Raw genomic sequence first — 8,683 nt, 5'->3', positions numbered from 1 at the left:
AAGGACTGGTCCCTGTCCTGATATGACCTCATAGGAAGGGGCCATTGTGAGGGAGTCTGAACCAGCAGGTATAAGGGAGGGTGGACTAGCTTGGCTTTCTGCGGGTGTTTTGGGAGGCATTTTGATTGGTGCAATGTTTAGTGGGATTTGACAGACAGTGAATTTGTGTGTGTATGTCTGTGTATGTGTGTTTTGCTTTTAGGTGTTTTGCTTTTTATTTTGTCTTTTTGGTTTTTAGTTTCTTGGTATGTGTGTATGTGTTAGGAGAAATTTTGGTTTATTTTTGTTTAAATTTTTGAAATTTAGTTTTCATTTTACTTTTAATTCTATTTATTTGGGGAGCCTTGCTACCAATAATGTGTTGTCCAAGGGGTAAGTTGACAGCAAGGCCCAGCCCTGCGCCTACCCTCTCATATGAGAATCTCAGGGCAGTATACCATCCTGAGGACTATAGGCCAGGGCAGCTGTGCCCAGGTGAAGCTGGCGCACCACCGCCTCACAGGCACTGAGGTGGCGATAAAAGTCCTGCTGAAGGAGCAGCAGCAGCATCCTGATTAGGTCCAAAGTGGGAATAATGAAGAGGATGAACCATTCCAACATCATCTCCCTGCTCCAGATTATTGAAACAGAACAGAACATCTTTCTGATCCTGGAACTGGCTGAAGGATGTGAGCTCTGGGACTGGATTCAACAAGCTGGCTACCTGAAGGAGGGCATGGCCCGAAAGATCTTCAGACAAATAGTACACGCTATGTGCTACTGCCATGACCAGGGCATAGTACACAGGGACCTCAAACCAGACAACATCATGGTGGATGCTACGGGCAGAGTGAGAATTATAGATTTTGGCCTGGGCGCCTTAGTCACACCTGGGAGGAAGCTTCACAAGTTCTGCGGTGCCTTACAATTTAGTGCCCCAGAATTCTTCCTGCGCCAGCCCTATGACGACACCAAAGTGGATACGTGGAACTTGGGTGTTCTCCTATATTATATGGTGACCAGGACCCTGCCGTTTGAAGGTATCACCTATGAAGAGCTTCGGGGCAAGGTTTTGCTAGGACACTATGATGTTCCCTCCCACCTCTCACAAGAGCTGAGAGATATTATCCGCTGCTTATTAACAGTGAACCCTATGGAGAGACCAGAACTGAAGGGTATTGTGAAGCATCCGTGGCTCAGGAAAGGAGACGAGAGTTCATCGAGGCATTGTGATAAGATGAGCCCTAGATGCCTGGACCCTGCGATCATGGCAGCCATGGCAGATATGGGGTTCAACCCACATGACATCCAGAAATCTTTACTCAATAGGTTGTTTGATGAGCCCATGACAATCTATTGACTACTGCAATGCCAGGCACACCAGCAGGGTGACTTCGCGAGACAAACCAAGGCAGTGCAACCAGGAATAACACCTTTCCCCACTCCCACAGATACTGCCACCTTCCCTCTGTGTCAAAAGAGGACAACTGATGTGCCAACCCTTCGAGTCTTTCTCTCATTATCCCCTACAACTGACTCTGCAGAGGAGAGCCAGCAGGAAGGGCGGGGGCTGAGAAGAAGGGTCACCCTGCCTATAATTGCCCCCCACTGCCTACAGAAGGGGAAACCTACTCATGGTGTCTGGGACTCCATATGGACACAGCACAGCGGGACTGCAGGCACAGTCCAAGGTGAACACAGGGGCTGGAAGAGGTGGGCAAAGAGGATTGGGGCCGGTCTCTTAAGGGCCTTCTGCTGTCTGCCAAGCAAGGAGAAAAGAGTGGTGTGTCCCAAAGGAACAGCAGGAAAAGACATGAAGTCAGAAGCCAGCCAGAGGCTAGCCAGGGGTGCTGAGGTCCTGTGAATTATGAGGTCATGGCATCAAGGATCATTCTTGAGTAGACTCAAACAGCTGCTGACAGGGACCCACACACGAAGCCCAGAGGCCTGCATGGAGCCAGAAGAGGAGCAGGGAATGGCTCAGGAGTCCTCAGGGGTATTGCATTCATTCAGCAGGGATATACGCAAGACAGTTGCCTTCCAGAGGATGGGGGTAACGGCCAGAAAGCGAGCCGGAAGATAGATGCCCTTCTGCCTGCCTAGGATCATGTCAGACGGAGGCACGTTGCTGCCCTGCTCCTCTATGCTGTAATGATAGGTAGATTAAAGTGCTTTCCGAATCTCCTTTGCACTCTTTTACAATAAAATTGGTCATAAAGCTTGCTCACTACTCTCCTATGATAATCACACAGGTAGAACGGGAATACTGTGCAATGATGGAGATTTGGGTGAGTGATGTGTCCTTTAACCCAGTTTGCTGACCACCTCCAGAACCTAAAAATAAATAGATAAAACAATAAAAATAAAAAAGGAGCACCCCCATCAACCTTTAAGGAAGGCACTGTCTTAATTTAATTACCTATTCTCCTCATGGGGGGCCAGTCCAGACCCCATAACATCAATTTTAAGAAAAGGAAGCATAATTGCTCCTCAAATCAAAATTTAAAATCCTTCCTGAAAGTGTGTGCAGAGGGCAGGGTTATTTTGAGGTTCATTAGGGAAAGCTGTCTTTGTGGACAGGAATAGAATCTGAGTTCTACCTCTGGCCCTGGGCAGGGACGTAGCCTTCTAAGCTGCCCGAAGCGTGTGTTTAATGAATTCCTGACCTGCAGGTATGTTACTGCCATGAGGCAGCACAATTGGGACCTTTGTGGTGTCCCGTGGGTGGGTCCAAACCTGGGATGGTTACAGAATGCGCCATGCAGACAGAGGGACCAGGGAGTGGGCAGAAGCTCACCCCTCAAAGCAACCCTGCACCTGCTCACAGACCAGGACTGGGCTGGCCAGGGTACTGCCGGAAACATCCTGCCAGATGACAGGGCAAGCCAGCATAATGCCTGAATCTTAACAGTTCCCCTTTCTCTATGTTCTCTGGATGCCACTCAAAGGCCTAAGCATGCTTGCACTGATTCTACCCGTTGTTCTCTTGGACCCGAAGTAAAAAAGGGCATGATTATTTCTTGTCTTTCACCTGTCTTCCAAGCTGCCGAGAGTTTTAGTTTGCCTGCCCCATTTTTCTTTCAAATGAACGGTAATAAAATGAACATTAAGCTTCTGAGATTGAGATTTGTTTCTTATCATGCTGTACAAAAAGGGAACTCGAGCATCCAGTGCCGTGCTGGGTATAGGTGTGTTGTGTTTCTGTTGTTGGTACCCTCAGTTGAATTTGCTTAAACTGTCACAGCAGATTTGTTGAAATAGGAGCGGCGGCGGGGCTGCGTCCCCAACACCCCGGCCGCTTGGCTAGCTCATGCCCGAAATAACAACACACAAACTGTATTCATTTAAAGAACTGCTTGGCCCATGAACTCTAGCCCTTACTGGCTAATTCTCGCACCTGGACTAGCCCATTTCTAATGATGTGTGTAAGCACCCCAAGGTGCGCTTACCGGGAAGATTCTAGCCTATGTCCATCGTGGGTCTCAGCTTCATGCGTCTGCCTCAGAGCGCAGAGCTATCGCATCTACCCGGGAGAGCTGAGCATGGCGTCTCTGCTCCAGCAGAGCTGTCCGGTCTCTCCGGGAGCAGAGCAGAGTCTGACCTCACTTCCTCTTCCGCCCAGCATCCTATCCTGTTTATTCTGCCCACCTATCTTATAACCTATCAGGGCCAGCAGTTTCTTTATTACTCAGCCAATGAAATCAACAGATTGATATATGACACTCCCACATCACAGATTGTCTTAACCCCAGAAGCACCTGGAAACTCGTTAATGTCTCTGACTCAAGCATCTGCATATAAAGACCTCACTTGAGTGAGGCTTGGGGCATGGGTGAGTTGATGTGGCTTCAGGGAGCTTCGGGGCTCAGAGAAAAGTTCAGCTCCCAGCATTTCACACTGGAGCGGGGAGGAGAAAGAGGTACCTGTGTGTTGTGTCCATTGTACCTTGTGTTCGTTTCTGCTAAGTTCATATTCAGTGAAGATTGTTTATGGTTAATAAGTTTTTAAAACTCCTACTCCCATGATGAAACAGTTGATTCTTGATTTTTGGTAGATTGCATTCGGTAAACCTGTAAGTTGAAAATGACTGAGCTCTGCCCCCGACACCCTGCTCCCATAGGCCTCCAGTGTTCACATTTAAAGAATAATCACAAGTACCAGTCCCCACCTTCTACCTTACCTGAGACAGCATCTCTGGTTTCCTGCTGGTGTCCCTGTCAGGGTAGCTGGCTGGCCAGTTTGGAGTCGGGGGCGTTGCACAGGAGCTATGGGATTACAGATATGCACGCTACTGCTCCAATTCCTCTATGGAGTGAGAGTGTTGCTACAGTCTAGCCACAGATTATCTCCATCAAGAACTCTGGAAACCTTTGCTGGACAATCTTTGTAGTGCATGATGATGGAAGGAAGGCGAATAGCAGATGAGAGTGCGGAGGGAGAGACGTGAGGGAGAAGAAGAGGACAATGCCCTGCCCATGCGGCCGAGGCAGAGGGAAAAATCAAAAGAGATGTCAGAGAATGCCTGGAGCCCAGCCGGGAAAAAGCAGGTAGGACATGATTCCCAGTGTAATCCAGACCACTGAAGCTCACATTATATATTTTCTCTCCATCCCGGGAACTGAAACACAGGCCCAGACTCCAGGTGAAGAGGCAAAATTAAAGCCACTTTCAACTCAGGCCCCATTTTGTGACAGTCTAACCTAGTAGGCACCCCACCCTGGGTGCCCCACCTCATGTACCTGGAAATTCCAAGAAAAGACACAAACAGTCCAAAAACTACCTGGCTGCCCAGAGACCTGAGGACAGCCAATCAGAAGCTAGACAAACAAGCTTTTACAGTACCAAGCCTTTTTGTGGAATGTTACAAAAACCTTTTCTTGACTTAGAGCCACCTGCAACATAGGTATCCAATCCAGTAACACCAAGGCATATAACTCCCTGTTGGCAGCTTTTCCCTTTAAAGACCCCTTGCACTGTGAGCCAGGGGCCTTCCTCCCTCACCTGCTGTGCTGGTGTGTGGGACAAGGTCCCTGTTCATGAACTTGTAAGAATAAAGAAACCATGTGTGACTGCATCAGAAAGTGGTGGTCTCATTGGGGGTCTCACGACTCTGGCATAACACAGACAGTGTTGATATTAATCTTAAAAGCTCCATCTATTGTATAGAATCAAAGCATTGTGGAGGAAAAATCTCGAAACACTACTATTCATTCTGTCACTCATAACTAGTTTTCTGGACCTTTAGCTCATTTGCAGAGAGAGTGAAATCTTATGAGTTGTACCTTCAGAACATTGTACAAACTCAGCAAGTCAGAGGACAAGCCTGTGAAGTCATCCCAAACTGGTGAATGGCAGTGTGGATTTTATCGTTCAAGGACTGAATTGTGGCAGGGGAAACCTGTATGTGTAGAGGGACGTATACACAAGTATTCATGTGTATGTGTGTGCATGTGAAGACTAGGAACTTGCATGTGTAAAGGGAGGTATACACATGTATTCATATGTATGTATGATGTGGGATTCCCCTCTGTATGCTGTGAATACCATTGGTTAACAAAGAAACTGTCTTGAGCCTGTGATAAGGTAGGATTTAGTTAGGTGGAGAAAACTAAACTGAATGCTGGGAGAAAGAAAGACGGAGTGGAGAGAAGCCATGGAGCTGCCGCTGGGGACAAACGTGCTGAAACTTTGCTGGTAGGCTACGGCCCCATGGTGATGCACAAATTAATGGAATTTATAGAAATAAATTAAGATGTAAGATTTAGCTAATAAGAAGCTAGAGCTAATGGACCAAGCAGTGATTTAAATAATATAGTTTCTGTGTGATTATTTCAGGAGTCTGGGCAGCTGGGAAACAAGCTACCAGCCTTCTTCCAACATATGTATGTGAATGTGAAGACTAGAAAGGTCTGTTCAGGTTTCTTCCTTAATCACTCTCCTTATTTTTCATAAATATTTTAGTTTTAAGTGGTGGTGATTGTGTGTGTGCATATGTTACACAAGAGTATGCTATGTGAGTGCAATTCCCACAGTCGTTGAAGACTGCTTTGGACCCCTTGGAATTGGACTTGGGTCTTGTTGAAGCGTGGCAAAGGCCCTTAGCTTCTTGACTGTCTCTCCAGCCCCATTGCTGTCATTTCATTAACTGGGTTTTTTTTTTTTTTTTTTTTTTTTTTTTTTTTGCTAATAGTGAGGAGTTCCAGCTAAAGTTCCAGCTATAGAAACACGGTGAGCAATAACTTGAGATTGAAGCCTTGCTCTGCCTTGCCGCTGCCACCCAGCTTCAGCCTCCCCAGGAAAGTACAGAGAAATTTTTTTTTCTGGTTGGATAGCAAATAAGAAAGGCATTCTTTAAGTTCAGGCTTGTCACAGCCCCTTTGATCTGCCCTTCGGGACAGTTTTCTGATTTCCACACACCCTGTATGGTGTGTCCTCCACAAACAGCCAGAGCAATCTCATGAAAACATAAAACTCACCAAATTATACCCCCTGCTTAAAGCCCTTCTAAGACTCTCCATACTTCTTAGGATCAAATGGGAACTCAGACATGGCTTTCAAGGCAATTGTCTACCACCTTAATATTAGTTGTGGCTCTGCCTTCAGCTACTAAGTTTCCAAAACTACTGCACCTATCGGTCCTGAGCTGAATGTGAAATGAACCCCTAACTCAAGGGCTTGCACATTTTGATCTCTGCTTGTGTTTTGGTTCCTACGGTGTGTGTGTGTGTGTGTGTGTGTGTGTGTGTGTGTGTGTGCTTTAAGACATTGTGGAACCTTTCCCAGGTGGGGCCTAGCTGGAAGAAGTGAGTTGATGGCGAAGGATATTTTGAGGGTTGTGACTTGGCTCCATCTCCTGCCTGAGTTCCCTCTGCTTCCTGGCTAGACTGTACCTTCTTGACTTCACATGCTGTTGCTGTGCTAAAGCACACTGATTAAAAGAAACTTAGGAGAGGGTTTGTTTCATTTTACACATTGTAGTACAGGAAGTCAGGGCAGGAACTCAAGCAAGAGCTTGAAGAAGAATCCACAGAGAAATACTCCTGGCCAGCATACAACAGACCCATGCTTCTACAGTCCAGCCATACCTGGCCAGGGAATTGTGCCACCCACAGTAGGCTGGGCCCACAAGCCAATCTGAGATGTCTTCTTAGGTGCGTGGCTCTGGGCTGTGACAGGGTTGACAGTGGCATTGCCATCACTGTGTCTTTCCTGCTCTGGTGGGCCGTACCCTCTGAACGTGAGCCAACACAACTGTCTCCCTCGAGCTGCTTGTGCTGTTTGTGTCCCAGAGGTGAGGAAATTAGCTAAGGCAGCACCAGGGCCTGTGTCAGCTGCTCTTTCTTCCCAGGATGCCCTCACGACTGGTGAAGCCCACCTCTTCCCTCCACTCCATGTTCTAGTCACCCAGGTTGAGTACCTGCCCTCCCCTTCCTTATTATTTCACTTCATTTTAATTTCTTCGGAAAGGCATTCATCTTCTATGCTTTCTTCTCTTCTTCTATTTTTCTTCTTTTCTCTTCATGAGTCGAAGTTTGGATGGGCAGATATTGTTCACTGCATGTCCTTACTTAGTGCCTGGCATATAACATGGCATGTAGTAGGTAGTCATTAAATGGATGTGTGTCAGATAAATCATGTCATATTTCTGTGCCACAGAATAGAGGCCAAATGTGCTGGCTAACTTATGTGTCAGCTGGGTGTATCATGGGAGGCCTTGATACCTGGATAAACCTAATTTCAAGGTGTCCCTGGGACTCTCTCTGGGAGAAACAAGAAGGCAAATTGATGGAGACACTGACAAAGGTTGACCTCCTTAATGTGAGCCGGCCTGAGCAGAGCCAAGAGCAGAGAGGGGAAGAATGAAACTCTTTCTGCTTTACTCTTTTAGCTAGTTCTTTGATCTTTTGAACTTGCTTTTATTGATTCTCAAGCCATTAGCCTCAGCTTGAAATCTACACATCGATTCTCCAGTTCTCAGGCCAGGCCTTGGAACCCATTGGCAGTTTCCCTGGGTCTCCAGGCCTCAGGGAGAAGCCAATACCTTACGATAAACTTCTTGATATCTATATATTATACTTAGTATATACTATATATGGTTATATATTTGCATATTATATGTATGTGTATGTTTAATGTACTATTTACATTAATCATATAATCATGTATTAATGTACATGAATATACACAATCATTCCTGCTTCTCTGGGGAACTGTGACTAACCCACCAGGTTCTTTTTGAGAAACACAGGCTGTTTTTGTACCAATTATGGTTTGCAGGAGGTATTGCAAGTAAGTAGAATTTGGAGAGAGCACGCTACCTTACAGAGACTTTGGTTCCTGGGGTTGCTAGCATTCAGGTGTCTAGCCTGAGCGACACTTCTTCCCTCCCAGTCAGTCAAAGCTATTGATCTCCAAGTGTGGCTCAGGTTCCACAGTCCCAGCTATAATTAACCACCAGAGCCTTGCAAAGCTCTCCTGAGCTGAGCTGGAGCAAGCAACGTTTGTAAACAGTAGTTAGCTGGAACAAGGGTAGAATTGTAAGTGTCATCCTGTTTTCTGTTAAATGTGTTTTGACGTTCAAAGGGATTATATTAAAATGAATATTCCAGTGCTCTTTGTTGTATCTTCCTCCCAGTGGGAGAGAGAGAGAGAGAGAGAGAGAGAGAGAGAGAGAGAGAGAGAGAGAGAGAGAGAGAGAGAGAGA

At 46.4% G+C, this 8,683-nt stretch overlaps 1 pseudogene; it reads left to right on the top strand.

Moving 5' to 3' along the window:
- Positions 1 to 356: 356 nt before the first annotated feature.
- On the top strand, positions 357 to 1,843 carry LOC126490705 (sperm motility kinase 4A-like; annotated as a pseudogene).
- The last annotated feature ends 6,840 nt before the right edge of the window (positions 1,844 to 8,683 follow it).

This window comes from Alexandromys fortis, unplaced genomic scaffold, assembly GCF_014885135.2.
Source record: "Alexandromys fortis isolate MF-2015 unplaced genomic scaffold, M_Fortis_MF-2015_v1.1 scaffold_238, whole genome shotgun sequence".
Lineage (NCBI taxonomy): Eukaryota > Metazoa > Chordata > Mammalia > Rodentia > Cricetidae > Alexandromys > Alexandromys fortis.
Note: the sequence above shows the minus strand (reverse complement) of the source record. Positions and strands in the feature narration are given on the sequence as shown.